Genomic DNA, 27,225 nt, shown 5'->3' on the forward strand with positions numbered 1-27,225 from the left:
ACACTTTGTGTGACCTGGGCAAGTCACTTTATCTTTCTTGCCAGGGGTTCCTTATCTGCACAGTAAGGAGGTTGGACTCCCTAATCTCTAGGACTCCTTGCATTCCCTAAATTCAGTGAATACCAAACAAAGTCATTTAGTCTCTCTGATCTCTGGTGCTCATCTGTACTGTAGCACTCCTGATACCTTCTTTAGTCACTGAGAGACTCAGTGAGAGTGAAAGTGTTTGGTAGACTCTGACAGGCTATGCAAATATCGGAGTTGATCCTTACTATTAAGAGCTTTAACCCAGAGTAATACGCCTTGCTATATGTGCATTGGTGCAGGGGCTTTTTCCACATTTTGTTGTCTTTGCCTACCCCTCACTGAGTTGGGTGGATCCACCTTAACAAGGTGTAGGGGAACACGAGCAGAGGATGGGGGTACACTACTGATGGTGGGAAAGCATCTTATTGGTTAATAGTGGTACATCCCAAACACCAATTACTGTCACTGCTTCTAAGGCTGATATGTTTATCAGGATGAGTTACAAGGAAATATATGTACCCAGTGAGCGAGAATGCTGCATGTTCACCCCCTGTGATGTAAAATATGAGAATCTAGGAGGGGCTGTTTTATAATTCATCAGGTTCTGCTAGTGAGTTCTGTCGGAGTCTTAGTTATAAAGGCAAGTGTGAACCGGACAGCAGACAGGAGAACCTGGCACCAAGGAGACGGAGAAGCTGCCTTTGGTGCCTCCTGCCTCCTCCCTGCTTTGTTCCAATAATTTTGTGCTCGGTAAGTTCCTGGCTTTGCTGCTAATCGTTGTTGTTGAATAAGCTTGGCAAACGTACCCATAGTTTGGAATATGCACTTGCTGTCAGAAGTGTGTGTCAGTGTTTGGGCTCCTGACAAATTCCACAATTTCCTTTTAACGAGCAAAATAGCTTAAAAGATGAAAGAAAACCCGATGAATCAATTATTCACCTTGATCCTTGGAAGGCTGCTTTCTTTGGTTGCTAAAGTTTCTCAGGTTTCATTCTATCAGTTTCATTTGTTGGGTGAGCTTTGAAAAGAACAAGTCTCTTTGTCACGAAATTGTTTTTCTTAGCTGCCAAAAGGAGGTATGTACGGGGTGGTTTGTCCATCCCCACCCCCCTAATTCACTCTCCTTAGCGATCGGCAAATCTTAAAACAGACCGTTTGCCTGGTAACCAGCTCCAACCGAGCTGAACCTGTGCAAGGCAAGATTCAAATTGCAATCTTTTGTGTGAACAGAACTGAGGGGCTGTGAATAATTGGCATTGTGGCGATTATTGTGAAACTCAGTATGGTGGTAGTCCTGCGTTTTGCCGGGATGGGATCAGAATCCAATGAGATTTGCATTTGGCATGCCTGTTGATGATGTGGGAGAGGGAGTGAAAGAAAAGACCAGATCGTTATGGAAAGAGCTGTACGACGTACCAGCAGGATGGACAAATGCAGAAGCATGACTGTTGTATTTGCATGACTTGTGGCTGGCTGTTTTCTCTAGTTTCATTATCACCATTAACAATTACCTGAAGCTGCATTTTGGTCTCATTTGGGTGGGCTCCAGGTATTTGCTCCAGGTCCTAGCTCCAGGCAGGATGCGTGCTAACTCCTGGTCAGCTAACTATAGGAAGTCATTTCCTCTTCAGAAGGAAAGAGAAGTGAAAGCTGTACCTTCCTAGACTCTCTGCTGTGTTGTTTTGCCTCTGTCCAAATCTCATGGAAACCGACAGCTTGACGTACTTTTTTTTGCAATAGCAGATTTAACTGTGGTGTCATATGGCATATTATATATGGAGAGGAGTAGCAAGGACATTTTTTTTCAAATGTTTCAAGTGTGTCTAGCTTGTTGACATTTGCTTTATTTCACTGGCAAGTAGCTACTGCCTTCTAAACCCATAATTGTTTGTCCAAAGTGTTTACCTGTACACTATTGTAATTTCTCTTTACATGTAGAATCTGTAGATTTGACAAATGTCCTCTTTAACCCCAAAGAAAGCAACTCATTTTAGCATCTCTTTGAAAAAAAAAGTATGCATTTTTTTCACCAAAGATTTAGCTTACTCTTTGCTTTATTTTTTGCATAAATATTTTGGTTATCGGCACCACCACACTTCCAATAAAGTTATTTCTCCTTTCTTAGTATACTTTCTGATTATACCAAAAACTTGGCAGATTTGGAAAATGGAATATATATTTTTTCAGGAAGACTTTTTTGTACATGCTTCTTTTGTCCATAAATAGCTTTTCCATATTTTCCATTTCTCTGAATAAGTTCTGCTTAAAGAGCAGAGGAGTGATGTATTGTGGTTGGCACTTAGGGGTGTGTAACCTGAGACTTGGTTTCTAATCCACAAGCGGCTGCCCCACAAGGGGTCTGTAAAATGTCTTGTTTGGCTCAAAGCTTCTGGATAGAGCAATGATGATTAAGATAGGCAATTCAGCAAATCATCGCAGATATAAATGAACATCTGTGTTTGATGCTCCAGCCAGCCTATGACATTTTGTAAAGCTTAGGTCACGCAACTGAAGGGTCCTAAAAGTGTTAATATATCTTAATGCCAAGAACAATGCAGTTTATTTGTTGTAAAGTACCTTTGAGCTGTACTGTACATTAAATTTTTTAAAATTACATGCCAGACTCCATGGTTTATTTTACAGCAGTAGCTGGGTTTTGATTCAGTGTGGTTTTATGGAAAAATAAACCTATGTACCAATCTCAACAAACTGAATTTCTTCTCATTTGGTGGTGGTTTGTCTATTTTCTCCACCCACCCATGATGAACTCTATTTATAGCAACAAAAGAAAAATTAGTATGAGTTATTCCCAATTAAATTTACAGCAAGACAAATATAAGCTGTGACAAGAACCCTCTTACAGGGCACATACACACAAAACCATGTCTCTCAAAACAGGATTAAAAGCGAAAGAGGCAAATGTTAATTTTGCCTACGTGACACATATAATTTCCTTTGAGAGGGTAGGGAAGGTGGCAAAAAGGACAGGTTTAAAGGTGCTGTTCAAAGACCTGGCTCAGCAAGGTGTAAATGGAAAGGGCAGGGGTTTTGTGTCCCCAACCAAGTATCATTGTCTGCACCTCATACTCTTTATCTGTAAAATGGAGGAGGGGAAAATTAGGAGAAGTAAACCAAATTGATGACGTAGGTAAAGCAAATAGTATACTGTTTAGCACAAAGCGATGCCCAGTGAAAGGTAGTCATTATTGTTGTAAATTGTATTTTGTCAAATATATTAACTCATTTTGATAGATGTTGATTTTGAAAGAAATTTGCATGGTAAACAGGAAGATTATATAATTTTTCTCATTAACAAAATATACTTCTTATAACTAGATCATTTTGTGTTTTTGTTTTTATTTTGGAAACCTAGTAAAAACAGGGTTATTACCTTTCTGTTCACTTTTAACTAATTCCTAGAATAGTATCCAAAGTCCTTACATAATTATTTAAAGAATACATTTTATTTCAAATAGAGAACATGGAAATAAACTGATGCCAAATAACATATCATAGCTTTCCACGTTATTTGCCAAATAACAACTAGGCCATAATTCCAGCCCTGACGTTGTATTAAAATACCTGACAATACTAGTAAGTATAGTTTATGATGTCCTAGGCACTGTGCTAATGGTTTTACATGCATTTTCTCATTTAATCCTCATCACTACCCTACCAGGTAGATCCTATTTTGCTTTCCATTATCAAATGAGGAATTGATAAAGAAAATTTTGTTTAAATGTACTACTAATGTAAATTGACATATAGCAGTGCTAGGATTTAAACCCACGCCTGTCTGATTTCAGGATCCACACAGTGACCAACATGTTGGAAGTATGCAATAGACTTTGCCCAGCTCTTCACACTTCCATTTTGGGATCTTGGCCCCATATCTGCTTTGATTCCTCTCCTCATATGTTTAATCCCTCTCAGAGTTTAGGGAATATTTTAAAAATGAAGTTGGGGATTTCCTCGTTCTCACTTTTGGTCTATGCCAGTTAAGATCACATTTTCCTGAGCCATTTCTCCTATTTTTACCGAAGTATAAAATTTGGTATAAAAAATGAAACATAAAAAGATTGTAAATCTACCAAATTCAAGGCAAGCTCTGAAAGTTACCCTAAATCAGTACCACCCTTTGAACTGAGCAAATTTCCCCATATCTCTGGCTTTAGAGGAGGCTGTAGGCCAAGATGATGGACTCACTTAGATCTTGCTCTCTCTTCCTTCTGGATCACATTCAGGGTACATAGGACCCAATATTTTTTTCCCCAAACATCCCTAAGCTCACTTTCAAGAGGTGTATGATGTGCCTCTCCAACCCCCTGCCCCTGAGTCTGAGGGGAAACCAAGAGCCTTCTATTTGCATGAGGGTAGGAAATAGGGCAAGGGATGGATGCTGTTAATCACTGCTTTCACTCATGAGCTGAGATGTCCACACATCTGCATGAAAGGTCTTTTGTGGTGCAGGAAGAAACTATGAAAAAGAAGAAAGGCTAGCCCAGGACTGGAAGCCTCTGCTTATGTTCTTGTTCTGGGTCCCAAAAATATGAGTCAGCCTACCTTGAGTTGCAGAACATTTACTTCTATTTCTGAGTAGTAAACTAAAATTCCACTGTGTTGGTTTTGTGGGGCTTTTGTCTGTTTTTGCATTTGACTTTTTTCCTCCATTAACCCAAAAGAAATCATTTGAAGAAGGAAGAGGTCAAAACAATGATAATCTCAGCTTCAAGGGAAGACATTGGCTTTTCTAGTTCAGAGGGCATAGTCTTACTTTGGAAAGCAATTTTAGGATTGGCTGGATTAAAACTGTCTGCCATTTGTCTTTTAGGGCACTTGGAAACAGTTGCTTGGAGAGACCCTAGCTAATTTCAGGTGTATTTTCCTTATCTCTAGTTTTAAATTGCAATCGTAACACTTAGAGCTGAGGACTAATAGAAAGCTACCTGAAGGATCCAAGTGGAACCCTGCCTCACAGGAGAGGTTCCCCCTGTAGGAAGAGTCAAGTCAAAGCAGAGATGGCTATCAATGGCTTTGTGTGGCCTTATGCCATTACTACAGCCCCTTCTGTTTAGTGCATCATTCTCCCAATAGTTCCTTTTCATCTTATGTCACATTAGAGACAAAGACCCTCCTAAGGAGAATTAACAGCCAGGAGTTCTAAGCAACAAATCTTTGTAATTATTAAGAACTTTGAGCTTTGGGGGATTTTGTTTTTGTTTTTTAATGAAATGAAAGCTATTATGCAATTAACATGAATGATTTTTTCCTTTTATTTTTGTTTCTTTTAGTGTTATTTTCACAAAGTAATTTTCTGGGTGGGAAGACAGAATGCATTGTTGGAAGTATTCCCTACTACTAAACCTTGCAACTTTGCTTTCCTTAGCTATAAAGCAGGTATAGCAATTCCTGTCTCACAGGCGGTTGGGAAGATGTAAATGAGATAACTTTATTTCCCAGTATTAGCTATGCTGTCATCCATATGAAAGTGTCTGACACAGTAAATACTTAACGCATAGTATGCCTACATTAAGTGTTCACCCAATCTGAAAATACAGCAGTTAAATTGATGACTCTGTGAAGACTAATGTGTGCCATATTTATTTTGCCTAGAAGAGTTGGTAGTAGGGATGGTGCAAAGAGATAACAAACAAACAAAAGCAAGGCAAAGCATACCTTTGGTGGTAGTATCTCCATTTTATTTTTAGTTTCTTCTTTATGTTTTATTTATCATTTGAACTTTTAATAAACTTGAATCATTCATATAATTATAAGAAAAGGGAAAACATACTTTTAGGAAATTAGAGGAGAAAATAGCTGTTAATATATTGTGAACATCTAACTCTGAAAGAGTCAAGCCAAATATAAAAAAAATATGCAAAATACTTGGGAAAGCCATGTGTTCTAGTCAGAATAATCCAGATTACCTTGCTTTGTTCGGTCGTTTTCTAGTTCATTTGTCTGTTATTAGTTATTTATTAAGCGTAGACCATGTGCCAAGTGCTCTGCTGGGTGATGAGATAACAAAGATGAAATATTTTAGTCCTTGAACTCAAGGAGTTTATAATCCAAGAGACATGGATAAATGGGCCCTTAGTTGCAAGTGTGATTCCTTCTCAGCCATGACAGTAACAGATAAGGCTGCTTTCCATTGTAAGTAGTGTCAAGCTTGCAAAACAAAGCAGTTTTCTAGGTGGAAAGGCAGAATGCATTGTTGGAAGTATTTCCTACTACTAAACCTTGCAACCTTGCTTTCCTTTGCTATAAAGCAGGTATAGCAATTCCTGTCTCACAGGTGGTTGGGAAGATATAAATGAGATAAGTTTATTTCCCAGTATAAGCTATGCTCTCATCCATATGAAAGTATCTGGCACAATAAATACTTAATACGTAGTATGCCTACATTAAGTGCTCACCTAATCTGAAAATATAGCAGTTAAACTGATGACTCAAACTGACTTGCTCAACAAAGGGAATATATACTCATATTGGTGATTATAACTTAAAAGTACATCAGTAAAGCTAGCTTCAAGAGGTCTGATCCTGTAGCTCAGCTCACAATGTTGTCAAGAAATCCCTTTTGGTCCTGCCACACTGCCTGTCTTTGTGTTAGCTTCATACCAAGACTAATTGCCCTCATGGCCCCAGGACAGTTGCCAGTGGCTCCCCGATAACTTGTTTTCATAGTCACATCCGGCTAGAAAGAGATCCTGGCAATGATTCCTAGAATTCACTTTGAAGAGACTGGCTTCTATCCACCCCTGAACATGAGACCAAATCTCCAGCCCCATTCTAAAGCTTAGACAGGATAAAGACAGTCTCCCCAGGACATTATGAGTCCTTAACTGAAATTTGGCAGCTGTTGCTGTTAGGATGGGATGGTGGTGGGGAAGGATGCTGGAAAAGCATCCAGCAGCCATCTATAACTTGTGAAATGTACAATACATAATGTACAAATGTCTACTAGAATTAGTACATAACATAATGGAATGAAGGCCAAGCATATGATGGTGCATGTCCTTAAATTGGCTTCCAGGAAGAGTAGGAGTTTGCTAGGGGAGAAGAAAGAAGGAAAGGATTTGAGGTAGAGAAAAATGCTCTTTGCAGTCACAAAAGCTAATGAAGTAATTGTTCAACTCGCTGCCTATCTTTACGTTGACACTATTGCAGAAATCACCAGACAGCCAGAAGCCATGTGCCCAGTAGAATAAGGAACAGGAAACCTAAAGTATCAGTCTCACCAAAATTTGTTGTTGAAAAATGACCATTGAGTTATAAGCTAAACCACAGTCAAATGTTCTGATTCTTTACAATGTGGATACAGATTTGGAGTCAATCAATGTGAACTTTAAAATGTATGTTACCAGGCTCAAGAATTATAGTATTTTGAACAAAATCATCATCATCACCTTCTTCTCCTTTTTACTTCTGATTAAACCTGCTCAGAGAAGATTAATGACTTATACAATAACTCAAGTATATTTGGATTTTGATATCATGATGTTTGTGATGCTAAAAAATATGGTAAGACAAATAAGAATATATTTTGGTACATGTATTTGTAATTGTATGGTGTATATCACTTTGGGAATGAGATATAGAGTAAAATATTTGTTAACAAAATGTCAATGCTTCAAAGAAAAATTAGACTTCACTCTGATTTCTGGATAATTCAAAGTTTATATAATTCATAAGTTCTTCAGCCTTTGGCAATGATCATCATTTCTTTCCACTGAGGAAGTAGAATAGTTCCTTCATTAAGATTGTACTTAATGGGCTTGGTAATAGTTTTCCACTAAAATTCCTGACTGCAAATTTAATTAACTACACTTTGGATTGTTTTCCCACTTTTACAGCATAGAAGAGGAAGTGACAAAACTGTGATTTACTTTCTATCACAAGCGTGCTCATACAGTTCATAATTTTCTGGCATCCAAATGCAATGATAAAACATTCTTTTTTCACTCATGAAGCTTGTCTCAGTGCTGTCAATCCACCTATCTGGTGGGTATGCTCCTAAATATTCATTTTTCTATCTAGCGTCTTTCCAAAGAACAGACAATAATAGCAATAAACAGAATCAAAGTATATTTCCTCTTGCCTCTTGCTTCTAGTGTATAAAATCTGTTCAGAAAACCTGCATCCAGGCATGAGTAAGTGCTCCCAGCCCAGCTGTGTCAGTGAGGAGCCCAAGACTTCTGTTTTAACTCAGAAAACATGCTTGAGTCAGAGAAGGGTACAGTGACCAGGTAGGAAACACTTCCCAGGGCACTGGCTTCTTTCTCTTCAGATTAGACAGTTCTTCAGTGCAGAGAAAGAAGCAACTAAAAATAGTGGAAGGGTGACAGATAATGTTTATTTAAAAGCACATATGTCATATAAGCATTAAAAGGTACCATTATTGCCATGGCATAACTTCATCTCCCCATAGCACAAACCAGATAAAATCTTCTTTGTCTTGTTTTGTGGCTTCCTTGTACAAATACAGAAACTGTTCCTTGGATGAATTTCTTACCTTATCAGTAAGTGTGTTGAGTTCCTGACAAAGAGAGGATGCCAAAGAAGTATCAAAGATGCCAGCACTAATATTCTGGCTGCAGGCAGTGCTTCTGCTTCTTAAAATATTGAAATATATTCTTGTTAGTAAATAGCTTCTACCCTGGGCCCTCTGAGTGCTCCTCTCCAAGCTGCTTCAAACTGGAACCCCTGAATCCCTTCCCTAGGACTCTCACACATCTCCATGGTTGAGCAACTAAAGCATTCATACCTGGCACAGCTAGTTGTAAATATTTTGACATCACTTCTATGTAATACTCATCTTTTTAAAGAACTTACGGCTACAATTAGGGAGAATAACATTTAGACACAGAAACAATGTGTAACTAGGTATTAAGATGTTTAAGGCAGCCCTGTATGAGTTTTTAAAAAGTGGTAAAGGAGATATTTGAGGTTGTCTGGAAAGACAGGTCAGGGATTTGAATAGGGCAGAGGTAAAGGAGTAAAAGACAATGGCAGAATGTACAATTTTTAAAATTCATTTACTTAACAAATAATAAAATTCTCCATTTGTTTACTGCTGCTGTGTGTAAAGCACTGAATACATGTTATCTCATTTACTTCTCACAGTAGCACTATAAAAATAGAGGAGAAAATGAGGCTTGGTCACACAGTTGGAAAGTAGCAGGACAGCACATATGATACCCACCATTTCCCACAATGTGCAAGACACCGTATTAGGTGCTGGCATGGTGAATATGAAGACGTATCTTTCTACTTGTAAGGGCCAATAGCAAACCCAAGGAAATATTGGCAGCCCCTTAATCGAATAAAAAAGTGCTAGTGGGCCTTCCACCATCAACAACCTCATTTTAAAATATTACAGGATAATGCATTATTGTCTTGCTTGCTTCAGTTGCCCCACTAGCAACATAAAGAGTAAAATGTGAGCCATAGGGTACTACCTAAACTCATTATAATTTGATTATCTGATCTTCCACCATTAGTCTTCTCATGACCTTTTCATAACATAGGACGTTAGAAAAAGCAATAAAACATGCAGTCAAAATGTTTAGCCTATTGATAAAGTGTTGCTTTCCATCTTGAAATGGAAACTGAAAGAGCGAGCCTATTTATTAATGATTCCGTGGCAAATACCGCTTTTTTAAAAAAACTCTCCAGTTATGCCTTGCACAACAATGAGCATGTGTTTGTCAAGACTAAAAATTATATGGAAAAATATATGTTTTTAGGCCAAAACATAGGCATTGCCTCATTTCTTACTAAAATACCTCACAGAGAGTTTTTTTGTTTGTTTTGTTTTGCTTTGTTTTGTTTTTGAGACAGAGTCTTGCTACGTCCCAGGCTGGAGTGAGTGCAGTGGCACTATCTTGGCTCACTGCAACCTCCGCCTCCCGGGTTCAAGTGATTCTCCTGCCTCAGCCTCCCGAGTAGTTAGGATTACAGGTGTGTGCCACCACACCCAGCTAATTTTTTTGTATTTTTAGTAAAGACGGGTTTCACCATGTTGGTCAGGCTGGTCTCACACTCCTGACCTCGTGATTCGCCCACCTTGGCCTCCCAAAGTGCTGGGATTACAGGCGTGAGCCACCGCATCTGGCCTGAGAGTTTCTTGAAGGCAGGGATTTCATTTCATTCATCTCTGTATGCCTAGCATCTCACATGATGCCTCAACACAAACACACCAAAAATACTGGTTGATAAATGCCGGCTGATACATCCTTCAAAGAAGGATGGAGACAACATGAGATAGAAAAGGTGGGGAAGAATTTCTGAATCTGAGCTAGAAGATGATACAGGAATTTACTAGATATACAGAGAAGAGTATTGTTAGGAGTACGCTGAGCAATGTTCCCAAAATAAGTAAGTATGCTCACAGAGTTTGCATGTTTAAGAAAATCAAGGAGGCCGGGCACGGTGGCTCACACCTGTAATCCCAGCACTTTGGGAGACCAAGGTGGGCGGATCACCTGAGGTCAGGAGTTTGAGACCAGCCTGACCAACATGGAGAAACTCCGTATCTACTAAAAATACAAAATTAGCCAGGCGTGGTGCCTGTAATCCCAGTCACTTGGGAGGCTGAGGCAGGAGAATCGCTTGAACCCGGGAGGCAGAGGTTGCGGTGAGCTGAGATGGCACCATTGCAGTAGCCTGGGCAACAAGAACGAAATGCCATCAAAAAGAAAAAAAGAAAGAAGGGGAAGAAAGGGAAGGAAGGGAAGGAAGGGAAATCAAGGAGAGCCTCAATGTTTCTACAACATTTTTTTCTCCTGGTGTCCCATTTCTCTAGATTTTCTTCCTTACTCCCCTCCCCTTTATTTGTCTTACCCTCCACTCATTCTTTAAAACTCAGGCTTCTTCAATAAATAATTGGCAAAGAAAAAAGAGACATAGGGGAAACACTTAAAAGTAACAAATTGTAAGCAATGAACATTTGTATATTTCAATTCAAACAAAACATAAATGGTAAAACAAGGCATGACGATGAGACAATTGGAATTTGGACATCAATTATATACGTGGTGACAAGCTATCGGTGGTATTTGAGATGTGACAATGGTATTGTGCTTATATTAAAAACAGGCACAAGCACCCTTATCCTTTAGAGCTACACACTGACATATGTACGGATGAAATTATTTGCCTCAAAATAATACAGGAGAGGGAAAGTGAGTAGGGATATTGATGAAAGAAAAAATAAATAAGCATTATTTATTGATTGATTAATTGTCCTCCTGAAAGATGTTTCTCTTCCCTTCCTCCCTACCAGTTGGGTCTTTCTTGCTATATCTCAAATACTCCCAGCTTATTTCTTTAACTACATTTATCTTATTATATTATAATTATCTGTTTTGGTGGATCTTATCACCAGAGGGAGCTCATTAGTAAGGACAGATTTTTCTTTGTCTTTCCGTTGACTGCTCATAGGAGGGGTTCAATAGTATTGGATAGAAGGATGAAAAGATAAATGAATGGATACAGACTCTACTTCAGGATGTGTGATTCAAGCAGTGTGGGTTCCCCTTGATTTCCCCTACATTCATCTAATTCTTGAGAAACAAATCTCAATTTATGTTCTATATACTAAACAGCATTTGCTCACAACAGAAAGCCATAAATGCAGCAGCCTAATTAAAACTAGATAATGCACACATTTGCATTTAATATTAATAGAATACCATGTTGCAGGGCCATGTTCTTAATTAGGATAAGATAGCATTGTACCAATGCTATTTAGTTGTCATAGTGATAAGGAAGATATAAAGGAAAACATTTTCTTTGTGTTTAAATTTTTTAAAAATGAAATTAGGGTTATTTGAATCTACTTTTTAAATGTAACATGTACAAAGAAATGTACATGTGCACAGAAATACATACATCTATATATGTATTCATGAAGATGGAGTACACCTTCCATGAGACACAGCAGCCTAGAATGTTTCTTTATAGAAACAAAAGTTTGCCTCCTTTTTATTTTTAAGGAGAATATTTTAATCAAATCACTTCATAGTAGTATACTATTATTGGAGGTATCAATTTACTTAGATTCCTTTCTACTGTTAACATGTACATGCCCAAAAATTTGCTTGAGAAACAATTTGGGAATATATATGTCCTTTAGAGTTCTTAGTTACCCACCCAGGAGCAATGCAATAAGATAAATTTATTAAAACATGCATGATGTTCCCAAGAGAACCTGTTTAGCAGACCAGATGGAATTGCTGGGGTTTTTTTTTTTTTTTTTTTTTTTTAAGAAATGTCTTCATCTATGACAACACAATGAATTTTCTTACATCTTAAAATTTCATGAATATGTGCTTGTGAGTGAGCCCAAAGGTATTCGTTTTTTTCTGTGGTAGAGATAAAATTCCTGATATTAAATTGCAAATAAGGACAATGTATACCAAAACCTATCATGATGACCAAGAAGTATTGAGACTCCATATATAGAGTCACCAGTGATGGGTGTTTTTATTTCTGTATGTCCAGAACCTAGCCTTGGCCTGAAAACTGTGGGTGCTCGGTAAATGTTTGTTGACGTTTTTTCCTCCTTTCACCTTCTCCTGGGAACCTTGTCACCTACCACCACAAGTATCCACTTTATTTGTAACATGTAGAAGAAGCCCAGAAATGATAAAAGCACATTAACTGGAGAAGAGTCTACAGAGTTTGGCAAGACTCTTGAGAAATGCAGAGGTGAACTAGACATCTGTTTACCCCTAATCCTCACGGAACTCACTGGAATATTTATGATGCCTGTCCTCAGCTGGATAAGCTGGTTGAGTTAGGTGGATGTGATATTGCACCCACCATGGTATACATCACTGCTCTGAGAGCTAAGAGACCAAAGAATTTAAAGCATAGCTATGAGATTAAAATTATTTTCAGATAATCATCTTTTCACCATTAGGGTCAAGATTTGGTTTTGAACTATCTTTCCCTCTTAAACCCATAGCTCTTTCTTTGGCTTGTCCTAACGAGGAACTGCATAATTGCAAGTGTTTGCTGTTTCATTTATTCAATTATCTAGGAAGTATTCATTTAGTGCCTACTTTATGTTTAGCACTGTTCTGGGTGCAGAGAAATACATGATAGCTCTTCATGTTTGTGAGTCTTAAATTTTTTGCTTTGTTTTTCAAGGTTGGAAAGGTTGTCTGTTCCTCTTTATTTCAGGGCATAAACGCCCTTGTGGTCCCTTCAAAATAGGGTTAAAACATAGCAATCAACATGAAAATAGTTAAACTTGAAAATCGTAGGCCATTATATTAAGGGTACAAATCATGCTTCGTTTTTAATTAAGTGGACCTAAGTTTGAAAGGTCAAGGGATCTTTCTGTTTATAAGAGGGTTGTATTCTTTTGTGAGCCTTAATTGTGTATTGCATATCTATAATATGTGTATACATTGGCATAGAAATGTACATGCACACAGAAATACGTACATCTATATATGTATTCATGAAGATGGAGTACACCTTCCATGAGACACAGCAGCCTAGAATGTTTCTTTATAGACTTTTCAGCAGAAACATACTCAGTGTCAATTTGCTGTTATATGTGGCCTTCTGAATTGAAAAGTTATTGCTAGAGGTTCGAATATTATTTTGCAGTAAATTAATAGGAATGAGTAATTTGAAAGAGTGTGAGTAGGGAGAGGGGGTTCATGAGGAGAGGGACCAGGTCTGTTTTGCCCACTGCTGTATTTCCTGGGACCTAACATAACACTCTGCCTGGCACACAGTAGCAGGGGTTCAGTGAATAAACAGATAAATTAATGCAAGCTCAGGATTGGGAAAATATTCCAATAGAGCATTTTGATGGGCCAGGAAATTCTTTGGCCATAAAATAAAGAAGAAATTTTTGCTGCCTGGAGATTTCATTCAACTCAGCAAACATGTATTGCCTTCTAAGTTTTACCAGGGACTAGTAATTTGGTGCTGAGCGAATAACTGTTCCTGGGCTTTAGAAGCTCATAGTCTAGCATAAAATATATATATATGTTTATATACACATATATATACACATACATATATAGATATACATATATACATACACATATGTGTGTATATATGCATGTGTGTGTATATATATATATAGTTTTCCATTTCATTGTAATTTAAATTACAATAATACCATATGAGTACAATTATATTAGTGTTAAAAAAGTACAGAGGTAACCCAGAGAAAGGAGTGATTACCTCTACCTAGTAGGGCTAGGAAAAACTTCTCTGAATGTCTTTGCAGTATTTTAAAAACCAAGGTTATCTCAGGTAGAATGAGCAGCCTATACAAAAGTATGGAGCTATGAAACAGCAAGATGTGTCCTGGGACTGATAGTTTTTTGTTCTTAAGCTATAAAATGTGTTGTCTGTGCAGAGAAGAGTGGTAGATGAGCCTGGAGAGGAAGAATTGAAAATAGATTTTCTTGGCAAATTGACAACTGGATATTTTTATGCATCAGTCTGAAAGCCCTCCATTCTACCTTGTTTCTACATAAATCTGACCCTGCTTCAATATCCACGTCCGTGATGCCAGACATAGCCATTGCTTCCATGAACGTCAGCCTGAGTGCCATCATTTTGTTTGTTTGGTTTCTTTGTTTTTGTTTCTGCTTTTTTTTTTTTTTTTTACTTCATTTCCCCAGAAAATTGCAAAGTGACTGGCAGCCAGGGACCATCATTTTCCTCTTCCTTTAATTTTTTTTTTTTTTTTTTTTTTGAGACAGAGTCTCACTCTGTTGCCTGGGCTGGAGTGCAGTGGCGCGGTCTCGGCTCACTGTACTCTGCCTCCTGGGTTCACGCCATTCTCCTGCCTCAGCCTCCTGAGTAGCTGGGACTACAGGTGCCCGCCACCACGCCCAGCTAATTTTTGTATTTTTAGTAGAGACAGGATTTCAACGTGTTAGCTAGGATGGTCTCAATCTCCTGACCTTGTGATCCACCCGCCTCGGCCTCCCGAAGTGCTGCGATGACAGGTGTGAGCCACCGCGCCCGGCCTCTTCCTTTAATTTCTGTACATGATTAGTAGCAAGACCTAGACCAACTAGAAGGAAGTTAGCCACCTCTGAAGAGGACATCACTAATTTCTTTAGCATGCCTTTCTGAATTGAAAAGGAGTTTAAACAAGCTGGCTGCATTTTTGGACCAACTACCGGGCTGAGACCTTTATATTCAGGTAATGAGTATTTGTGAAGCTCACATGAAATTCCTCCTTTAAGACTAGAAAACAAAAGTTCAATCCAAACCTTGAGATTGGCAGAAATAAAAACAGAATTGTTTACAAGCGAATGAGAAAATCTATTAACATCATGCCAGCTGCATGTTCACCACCCTCCAGGAATGCATGTCAATCTGAATGTCATATCCTTAGACAGCTATAATAAGCGTACGTAGGACAGAGTTTGCTTATCACCGTTAAATGGTAATAGGTCCATTTCAAAGGGCAAATGAATGAAAAATGCACTTGAAAACTCGTTGGATACACTAAGAAAAGGTTATCTAAACTTCATTGTAGACAGAAGACAAAAGCATATTTTAAGAAATTCTTCCTTAAAATCTCCTTTATTCATATTTTTATGTATTTCATTGTCTTGGCTTATGTCTATGAATAGATGCAACTTTAATTATTCAAAGGCAAACATGCCTAAGGAAAGATAAAGGGTTGACCATATATCGCAGTTTGCCCAGGTCAGTTCCAGTCTATGCCTGGGTTTGGAAGAAGATCACAGACTGTAGGCAAATGGGGCTGGAATGAGAGTATGGTGTTGTTTAAGATCTGTTGGAGAGGGAATGAAAGGGACTCCATTCTTTCTCTGTATTTAGAGGTTGGATGAGAACTAGCACAGAAGGCCAAAGCCCAGGCTTTGAATTTTGCCCCCTTCACTTACCAGCAATGTGACTTTGGGAAAGTCATGGGACCTCTCTTGGGTATCAGTTCTTTTCAACTCATGGTAGAGTCTTGTGCTTGATACAAGGATCATTTTATTAGATAGTTATAATTAAGCTGTTTCAAGAGGTAACCACATAGGGAACAAAAGTCTGGAAATCTTACTGGATAAAATGAGTTAAAGCAGTGGTCCCCAACTTTTGGCACCAGGAACTGGTTTTGTAGAGGACAATTTTTCCATGGATGGGGTGGATAAGGGGAATGGTTTTGGGATTAAACTATTCCATTTCAGATCATCAGTCATCGGGCATTAGATTCTCACAAGAAGCGGCAACCTAGATCCCTCACATGTGTAGTTCACAATAGGCTTTGCACTTCTGTGAGAATCTAATGAAACCACGGATCTGACAGGAGGTGGAGCTCAGGTGGCAATGCTCACTCACCCACCACTCACCGCCTGCTGTGCGGCCCAGTTCCTGCAGGCCATGGACACCTACCGGTCCGTGGACTGGGGGTTGGGGACCTCTGAGTTAAAGAAACCATGGCTGCCTAGTTTCAAGGGATAAGAACGACAAATACAATAACATTCAAATACAAGAGAGCCTTTAAAGAGATAAGAGATTATAAATATATTTTATAACTGCAGAGGGCAGAAGTAGATCTCATGCGGGGGAATTAAAATAGTTCTGTATAAAAAAACTATTGAATAATGAGATATATCTAGCAAATGGAAGGGGCTAATCTTGAAAATAATGCTAGCGAAGACAGGAAGCAGAGAACTTGACATTCATGTTTGTAAAAAAAAAATCATGGAGGAGATAGTGGGTCAACTTGGAGGGGGCCTGAGAAAAATCCCCGCGGAATGTGATAGTCCTTTATTTATCTTCCAATTCCCAAGCACCCTTGTATATGTCACTTCTTTGTGTTTTTGACTCCTAACCGCTACACCTGATACAGAACTCCAGTCTCAGACTCCTATTGTAATGTTCCCCATTCTCTAAAAAAAAAAATTTCAAGAATCTCCAAAGTGGTAGTAGAAATCACTCAGTTTTCCTTAGACAAGTTGCCTAGTGGTTGACAAGGGGCACATCTGATCTGCCTTTCTTTTCTCTAGGACATACGGAATGGTTTGAATATTTATTATTGTAGTTAAAGCAACATTTAAAAAGATAAAAGAAAACGGTAAGCTCTATAGTCTTGAAATTCTCTCTGATCTCTCTTTCTTTGTGCTTGCTTAACCCCTGAATCACGATATCTGTTGAATCCCTCAGGTCATCCCTGCAGAGAAAGAGTACATAAGAGATAATCTAGCATTTAGAAAGTATAACCCCCATTTGTACTGTGTATTGCTCTATGCTGTGACACTATGTTGTAGTTGACTGTTTGCTGGTTTAACTCTTATAGCATAACGTAAAGCCCTTATGATCAGATGATGTGCCTTATTCACTGTCATATCTCCATTGCCTAGCACACTACTTGACATAAGAAGGCAACCCAAGCATAGTTGAAGAATAAAAGACAGCCCATTTCTTCTCTCCTAGAACTAATTCTACCAGCCTCTTCTATGCAAGATTCCCCCTCACACCCCAGTTCTATTTTACAGTACCTTGGCACCTCTTTCTAAGGCTTCTTAAGTCTTCTCTCTTTCAAGCTGAGTACAGTCATCTCTTACGGGCACACACTTCATTTTTCCACACGTCTAAAGTTTCAAGGCATTCTATTTATTTCTTTCTTCCCTAACAATACTTTAATATTGGTTGATTAATCAAGTGCTAGATTTCTATTTATTGAGCGCTTGCTATAATCAAACACTCTGCTAGATACGAGAAATTTTCAGCCATGCAAAAAAATGTGGTCTCTGTCCTCAAACTCTAGTTGAGGTTTAAGATACATAAGTAGAATGAAAAAACTCATAGTGTCTTCCAGGACTCAGTTAAATGCTAAATAAATGTTAGTGCTGGCTTGATGAGCTTTCAGTAGAGGACCTTTCCAGAATGAGAAACTTGGAATCTTTAGGAAGCACAGAGACATCAGTTAGATTTTCAAAGGTAAAATGGATCATAAGTTAGACACACAGACATTTTAAGGAAGGATGATGCACTCTTTAACCTTATGCTTTTAACTCAACAAATATTCACTGAGCATGTGCTGTATCCCAAGCACCAAGCTAGAGACTAATACTGGGAGTTTTCTGAAGTCAAGTGTGGTTTTGTTTTCCTCATTTAATTCCAAACCATCCATGACCTCGTTCATTCCTGCAGCTTTAACTACTACCTCCCAGTGTGCAAAAGCCACCCAACTCTACCTGTCCACCCCCAGATTCTTTCAGTAAGTCTAATCTTGGTTCTTATTTAAAAAAAAAAAAAAAGTGAGGTGTGACGATTCTGCTCTACCCACTCTCTGCCAGCCATTCCCACTCCCCTCCACCCAAAGGCATCAGACACCGTGAAGCTTACAAAATATGCAGACATTTAATTCCTTGCAACTGCATAACCTCTCTAGTAAAAAACATGCTTTTAAGTATTCCTTCACACCACTGCTGCCTATTTGGGACTGGAGAGCCTTGTGGGCTTATGTGGACCAGCCTGCAGGATGACAGCCTATGTGTCAACAGACTCTTTCTTGGTGTTAGTGAAGACAATACTATTTTCATTCACTGAATCCATAACATGGGCCAGGAGAACTAGATGCTTTCTGTCTACAATAGCTTATCCTCACAGTAAGCTCTGTAAGAGAGCTATCATCTCTACCATTATATAAATGAAAAAACTGAGGTCACAGAAACAGCTTGCCCAATATTTCAGATCTAGTAAGTAGCAGGAATCAGGATGAAAACCCAGATCAGTTTGATTCCAAATGTGATGCTCTTTTTAATACATTACAATGAAGGCAGATTAATAGTTTTCAGTGCCTCAATCTTATTTGAAATGTAGGGATGGATGTATTCTTATTTCTATCTGCCTCAGAATTACAATGCCCTTGACAACTGAGGTTTCCAAGGAAAATCAACAGCCTTATGTCAGTATCTAGGAACCTCTGAGGTATTCTTACTATGCTGAACTATAGGAGGGAACCAGGCATTAAGGTTAATAGTATTACCAACCCATGGATGGCTTATGGCCCAGGTGACCCCTGAGTGAGAGCATACAATCTGCAAATGAATGTCTGGCGGAACAAAACCAGTGAACTTTCATTCATTTATTCATTCAGTTAATACTTGGCAAGCTTCTACTATGTGCCACACACACACTATATCTGCAGTGACACTGCAGATACAATGTATGTTTTTAACAGGGTGTCTTGCCAGGCCTAATACATATTTAATAAACCACTTGTCTTGGGAATGAATGTCCTTTGCCTATGTGTAGAGAGGTTTTCAGCTGCAATGGTGCTCTGGCAGGAGGAGAAGTACAAACAACTCTTAACCTCTGAGGTAAGATTTTGACAGCAACGTGGTATATTACACCCACTGAGTGCAGTCCTTGAATGGAAAAAGCAAAAGCACATTGGGAATTAGACAGTCCAGGGCTCTACCCTCAGATCTGACATATACTACTTTGCTGTATAATCTTAAATTATTTTGTCTCTAGGAGCCTCAATTCCACAACTGTAAGGCAGGGATAATAATGCCCACTGAATGGGTCGTTTACTCAATTATTTAACATATATTTATTGAACATTAAATCAGTCAGGAAAATAGATAGCACCTTCATTATTTTGAGAAGAAAGCAGTGTAATTCAGGGTAATAATGTGCTTAGAAATTGTTTGAAGACTGATAGTTAGGGATGGAGGCAGCTACAACCAAATCAGGTAACCTCAGGGAGCCATTTCCTGAGCCACAGTTTCTTCCAGCCCTGAAGCTAGAGACCAACAGTGGACTGTGGAGTCTGAGGAAACTGTAAGATACTGTAGCAGTGCTGAGAGCCACAAAATCCTGTGATCGTGTGCCAGTCTGCTACTTGCCTTTAACATCCTGGAACTTACAGAAGTTACTCTGGTTGAGAGAATCTAAAACTGCAATTCTACTGACAAAAGGTTCCGAGCATATAGTTCTCAGGCTTCCTGATCTTGTGATACAGTGGGAAGCATGGTGGTGGCAGAGTTAAGGAACAGTGCAGAGGACCAGTAGCAAGAGCCAGAACAGGCACCTCCTATGTGCTAGAAACAGTTCTGAGAGTACAGGGAGAAATAGAAGAGACAGATATTCTTATGTGGATCACATTTAATTGTTGGAGATTCAATGAGTTAATGTATTGATGCATTCCACAAAGCCAGAAATATAGCAGGTTCCTTAGAAGTATTTGTTCCCTTTTTTAAAGTTCTAAATATTGGCCCAAGAGAATATAACACTCTGCCTCCTCTCCATGAGATTTCTGACAAGGTAGATAATTCTGAGATTAGAGAGGGAAGAGCTGGGGGTCGTGTCTTTGGGGCCAAATAGTGAGGTTTCAATACAGTGCTTGCTTTTTGCAGATAGAGCCACTTTCAATCTGTATTGACTTTGAAAGACATTTGGACCTGCCTCAAAGAATGTATTCTTTCCATAGGTAATTCAGGCCATCTTTGAGTCTGGGGTGAAAGCTGTTTTGAGCACTGCAGATGCCCTTGTCCTTACTCCAAGCTGTGGGCTACAGTGGGTAGACATGAACTTTGGAGTCAAACAAATCTGGCTGTCCTAGTAGAGTCATAAGTGGCAAAGCACTTTCTTTCTGCTGCTGTTTCCTTACCAAAAAAATTGGTATTTAAGGTAGACTATCTTTGAAGACATTTTTCAATACATGTGTAGATTAAATTCACTCCAAGTATATTAAAATACAAATGTCCTGTAGAGATACAAACATTGCTTCTTCACAGTAGGCATGAGGATGAGAGATGAACATGTCAGGGCATGTGTTAATGTTGTCATTTACATGACTGATTCATTCACTCTGTCCTGATGCTTTGCCAGTCACCTTCATATCTGCCCCCAATAGGAGGTTACTATGTCTTGATTTCTGTCTTGAGTCGGAAGTGTAAGGTGTAGCAGATTTACTTAAACCCGGCATTGAGGCAGCCTTGCAGTGCCCTTCAGGGTCTGGGGTGAAAGCTGTCTTGAGCACTGCAGATGCCCTTGTCCTTATTCCAAGCCGTGGGTCACAGCAGGTAGACATGAGCTTTGGAGTCATACAAATCTGGCTCTACTATTAGAGTCATAAGTGGCAAAGTACTTTCTTTCTGCTGCTGTTTTCTAACCCCCCAAAAATTAATATTATAAAATCTAACTTGCCGTAGTATCATGAGGATTAAATGAGACAAAATATATATTATCTGGCACATAGTAGGTGCTCCACAAATGTTAATTTCTTTACCCACTAATAATATATTGTTGTAGATATTTCCTTCGTTATTTCAATTTATTTTTTATTTTATCTGAAAAATGATAGGAATAGTAGATGCTTACCGTCTTTTACATGGGCATCCTATGGGGAGTTTGTCTCCATAACAACTATATAAATAGTTATTATGAATAGTTATATGAATAATAATTATATTTTCATCTAATAGATCCTGAATTTAAGCACAAGAGAGGTTGAATAACTCACTGAAGATCATTGCACTAATTCGGAGTTATAGGTCGGATTTAAATGCAAATGCTTTTACCCCAGAGCCAGCACATCCCCCACAGCACAGGGTTGTCTCCCACTAACCTCGGGCAAAGCAGGAGAACTGGTATATTTGGTGTTTGTATTTTCTGTTACTACAAGCAGAGCAAAGGGCATCATGCAAAGAACATGATGACTGGAATCTTAGAAACACATCTTTGTTGTAGAGTAATATCAGTCTGCAGGGTTGTTGTTCACAAAACTTAGTATAATCTCCGACACTAAGCAGGTGCTTGATACAGGGTTGTGGATATTATTATTATGGGGGGAGTCATAAGAAGAAGTGTACATATGGGGAGAGATGGGATGAGGGACAGAGGGAGGGAGACCAAGATGCGAGGAGGGAGAGAGGTCAAATAGTACAATTTTATCACCTTTCTGTTTATCTTTCCATCACTTCTTTCCATCAGCCACCCCCTTATGTACCTCAAGTCTTTCTCCTCCTGTCTATACTGCCTTGATAATTTTTGCTTATGTCACCTTAAATGTTAGTGTGTGAATTTATCTATAGTCACATGAGCAGTGTTACCAAGGTGAAGTATTATATCATATGTGCTTCTTGTAGAAAATGGCTATAGGTAAGTGTCCTAAACATTGTTAAAGAAACATGGGACCATCCATAAAAATATATGCACATATATACCCCTGGAGGTAGCAGCTACTGGACTCAGGCTGATGGTGGCCGTGCAGGAATGGGGGTTCAGTGGCATCAAACTTTTCACTTTTTGGGTAGCCACCAATGTGGATTTTGTTGTAAAATTTTTAATTTTTAAATGTTAACCCTTGATTCATATTTTTGAAAACACTGTGAAGTAAAAAGGAACATAATTGTGGGTCACATGTGGTTGGCAGTCTGCTGATTTATGACCTCTTCCATAGCGTCTCTGTCACAGAATCTTTCAGATTACATGTTATTACATGTTATTGTTTTTGTGTATTCTTCCCACTGGGCTAAGAGCTCCTAAGGGCTAGGTTATGTCTTATTTTTCAAAAATAAGAGACACAGTAGATGCTCAAAAGGAAAAAAATAACAAAAAAACCTATCCTTTTGCACATTTTCTTTTTCTTAAAGTATGACCCTTTATTTACTCTCCAGAACAATCTTTTCGTGTCTTCGTCTTCTCGGCTATACAACGTTTGTTTGTAAAGTTTTAGTCATCAGAAGTCACAATGCTTGAGCAGACATTCCAGTCTGGGACAGAACCTCCAATTTAGGATTCAGCAAATAATAGCATTGAGATAGGCACTCTGAGGGCCACAAAAGGAAAAGAATGACATGACCCCTTAAACACTTGATAATCAAATGGGCTGTATTTTAGAAACAGTTACATAACAATACAATTTAGTATAAGATCAATACAATATAATACAATACAGTTTAGTATGCGATCACATATGCAAATAGGAATTCAGGACGGGCATGTTCTTGTAGTGTGTGGATTAAAGGGCAGGCTCTGGAGCCAGACTGTCTCCTACCAAATCCCAGCTCAGCTGCTTACTTAGCCTTTCTGCTTTCCAGCTTCCTTGTCTATATCATGAGGGTAATCCCTACACCACCAGGGTTGCACACAAAGAAAGACAGAGCCCTATTGACATGCCGGCCTGGATGAGTAAGATTGTAAGAAAACCTTACAGGCCAAACCTATTGGCCTGCCAGGCGAGTAGCCTTATAGGACCTGGGGGAAATAATCACCCAAATTTTCCAGAATTTAACTGAGAGATTCAGGAGTAAAGAAGGGTAAAGGAGTAAGCAAAAAGAGATGGAGTGCAATTGTATGCTCTATGTATGGGCAGAGAGGATTATCTGGACTCCTGCAGATGCTCTGGTTTGGGTGTGGTCCAAGAATGCTCTCTCTCCCTCAATCTCTCCTCCCTGTTTTTTTTTTTTTATTATTGTACTTTAAGTTTTAGGGTACATGTGCACAATGTGCTGGTTTGTTACATATGTATCCATGTGCCATGTTGGTGTGCTGCACCCATTAACTCCTCATTTAGCATTAGGTATATCTCCTAATGCTATCCCTCCCCCCTCCCCCCACCCCACAACAGTCCCCAGAGTGTGATGTTCCCCTTCCTGTGTCCATGTGTTCTCATTGTTCATTTCCCACCTATGAGTGAGAACATGCTGTGTTTGGTTTTTTGACCTTGCGATAGTTTACTGAGAATGATGATTGCCAGTTTCATCCATGTCCCTACAAAGGACATGAACTCATCATTTTTTATGGCTGCATAGTATTCCATGCTGTATATGTGCCACATTTTCTTAATCCAGTCTATCGTTGTTAGACATTTGGGTTGGTTCCAACTCTTTGCTATTGTGAATAGTGCCACAATAAACATACGTGTGCATGTGTCTTTATAGCAGCATGATTTATAGTCCTTTGGGTATATACCCAGTAATGGGATGGCTGGGTCAAATGGTATTTCTAGTTCAAGATCCCTGAGGAATCGCCACACTGACTTCTACAATGGTTGAACTAGTTTACAGTCCCACCAACAGTGTAAAAGTGTTCCTATTTCTCCACATCCTCTCCAGCACCTGTTGTTTCCTGACTTTTTAATGATGGCCATTCTAACTGGTGTGAGATGGTATCTCATTGTGGTTTTGATTTGAATTTCTCTGATGGCCAGTGATGATGAGCATTTTTTCATGTGTTTTTTGGCTGCATAAATGTCTTCTTTGGAGAAGTATCTGTTCATATCCTTCGCCCACTTTTTGATGGGGTTGTTTTTTTCTTGTAAATTTGTTTGAGTTCATTATAGATTCTGGATATTAGCCCTTTGTCAGATGAGTAGGTTGCAAACATTTTCTCCCATTTTGTAGTTTGCCTGTTCACTCTGATGGTAGTTTCTTTTGCTGTGCAGAAGCTCTTTAGTTTAATTAGATCCCATTTGTCAATTTTGGCTTTTGTTGCCATTGCTTTTGGTGTTTTAGACATGAAGTCCTTGCCCACACCTATGTCCTGAATGGTAATGCCTAGGTTTTCTTCTAGGGTTTTTATGGTTTTAGGTCTAACATGTAAGTCTTTAATCCATCTTGAATTAATTTTTGTATAAGGTGTAAGGAAGGGATCCAGTTTCAGCTTTCTACATATGGCTAGCCAGTTTTCCCAGCACCATTTATTAAATAGGGAGTCCTTTCCCCATTGCTTGTTTTTGGCAGGTTTGTCAGAGGTCAGATAGTTGTAGATATGTGGCGTTATTTCTGAGGGCTCTGTTCTGTTCCATTGATCTATATCTCTGTTTTGGTACCAGTACCATGCTGTTTTGGTTACTGTAGCCTTGTAGTATAGTTTGAAGTCAGGTAGCATGATGCCTCCAGCTTTGTTCTTTTGGCTTAGGATTGACTTGGCGATGCGTGCTCTTTTTTGGTTCCATATGAACTTTAAAGTAGTTTTTTTCCAATTCTGTGAAGAAAGTCATTGGTAGCTTGATGGGGATGGCATTGAATCTATGTTGAATCGCTGAATAGACCAATAACAGGCTCTGAAATTGTGGCAATAATCAAGAGCTTACCAACCAAAAAGAGTCCAGGACCAGATGGATTCACAGCCGAATTCTACCAGAGCTACAAGGAGGAACTGGTACCATTCCTTCTGAAACTATTCCGATCAATAGAAAAAGATGGAATCCTCCCTAACTCATTTTATGAGGCCAGCATCATCCTCATACCAAAGCCGGGCAGAGACACAACCAAAAAAGAGAATTTTAGACCAATATCCTTGATGAACATTGATGCAAAAATCCTCAATAAAATACTGGCAAACCGAATCCAGCAGCACATCAAAAAGCTTATACACCATGATCAAGTGGGCTTCATCCCTGGGATGCAAGGCTGGTTCAACATACACAGATCAATAAATGTAATCCAGCATATAAACAGAATCAAAGACAAAAATCACATGATTATCTCAATAGATGCAGAAAAGGCCTTTGACAAAATTCAACAACCTTCATGCTAAAAACTCTCAATAAATTAGGTATTGATGGGACGTATCTCAAAATAATAAGAGCTATTTATGACAAACCCACAGCCAATATCATACTGAATGGGCAAAAACTGGAAGCATTCCCTTTGAAAACTGGCACAAGACAGGGATGCCCTCTCTCACCACTCCTATTCAACATAGTGTTGGAAGTTCTGGCCAGGGCAATCAGGCAGGAGAAGGAAGTAAAGGGTATTCAATTAGGAAAAGAGGAAGTCAAATTGTCCCTGTTTGCAGATGACATGATTGTATATCTAGAAAACGCCATTGTCTCAGCCCAAAATCTCCTTAAGCTGATAAGCAACTTCAGCAAAGTCTCAGGATACAAAATCAATGTACAAAAATCACAAGCATTCTTATACACCAATAACAGACAAACAGAGAGCCAAATCAGGAGTGAACTCCCATTCACAATTGCTTCAAAGAGAATAAAATACCTAGGAATCCAACTTGCAAGGGACATGAAGGACCTCTTCAAGGAGAACTACAAACCACTGCTCAATGAAATAAAAGAGGATACAAACAAATGGAAGAACATTCCATGCTCATGGGTTGGAAGAATCAATATCATGCAAATGGCCATCTCTCTCTGTTTTATTAACTATTAACTAATCCATGTGTGTCTCAGTTTCTTCAGCTGTAAAATGGGATAATAGTACCTACCTTATGGACTTGTTAAATGAGTTAACACAGGTAAAGTTCTTAGAACATTTGATGACAAAAGTAAATGCTTAAAACGTGTTGGCCATTATGACTGTTATCCCATAATCATTGTTGTATTCCTTATGTATAGCACGAACTATGACAGGCACTGAGATAAGGAAGTACAGAATATAATGGGCAGCCAAGGCAATACAAGACAGTAAGTGAGAGTACCATATCTGGACAGGATGACCTGGTTTCAGATCTGGGATTCTTTATTTAGTTTCCACCTAAGTAACCTGGAGCAAGCGTCTACTTCTGTAAACTGGGTGATGCTAATACACACCACAGGATTGTTGGGAGAACAACTGAGCTAAATTGCTACATAAGGCATTCAGTATAGCTCCTGGTACATTGTAAATGCTCAATACTAGAAAGACTGAAGAAACCACTAGAGAAGTGGTAAAACTTCTTTAAAGTGCTTAAAATGCAGAAAACTGAAGAGTATATGCAATTCCAGGGCTTTCCAAAAGATAAGCTATTTTTCCAAGTTCTTTGTTACATTGCTCAAGCAATGTTTTCAAGTAGTAGAGCAAACTGTGAATAGGAAGGTGGGTCATGCTGGGCAAAAGTGAATTTTACTAAGCCAAAAGCACTTATTGTTTCAAGCATGAAAATTTATTGCAAATCATTTTGCTTATAAAAAAATGAAAGTCAAGTGGTGTCAGTTACAATTGCAAAATATACTTTAGCTACTAAGAATAACTGTGTATTATCATTGTCATTCTGTGAAGCAGAGAACAGACTTAACCTTTGATCTCTTTGCTGACAGTTGGATATAATTAACATAATTATGGTTTGGACTGCTCATTTTTGGCAAGAATTTTTCTGCTCATCTGCCTGTTGGAGATTTAGATTATTACAGTAAAGAAGCACTTTTTAGAAATAATAAAGTCTCTATATATTTGTTTCCATCCTTCTTAAGAAAACAAGAACATAAAAGTATAATTTTTCAAAAAGCCCATT

The 27,225-nt window shown here is 38.7% G+C and overlaps 1 protein-coding gene across 23 annotated transcripts in view; it reads left to right on the forward strand.

Annotated features, from left to right (window-relative positions):
• The window catches only part of DLG2 (discs large MAGUK scaffold protein 2), a 2,190,999-nt gene that overhangs the window by 1,944,453 nt on the left and 219,321 nt on the right, over positions 1–27,225 (forward strand). The window contains exon 1 of one of the 23 annotated variants that reach the window (XM_030828803.1): positions 414–777. The exons of 21 other annotated variants lie outside the window; for them this stretch is intronic. The gene's annotated coding sequence lies outside the window, so the exon portion shown is untranslated. Of the gene's footprint in view, positions 1–413; positions 778–27,225 lie in introns of those variants that run through there. One more of the 23 variants, XM_003254614.2, reaches the window with a different exon arrangement.

Source organism: Nomascus leucogenys, chromosome 15 (genome assembly GCF_006542625.1).
Source record: "Nomascus leucogenys isolate Asia chromosome 15, Asia_NLE_v1, whole genome shotgun sequence".
Taxonomy (NCBI): Eukaryota; Metazoa; Chordata; class Mammalia; order Primates; family Hylobatidae; genus Nomascus; species Nomascus leucogenys.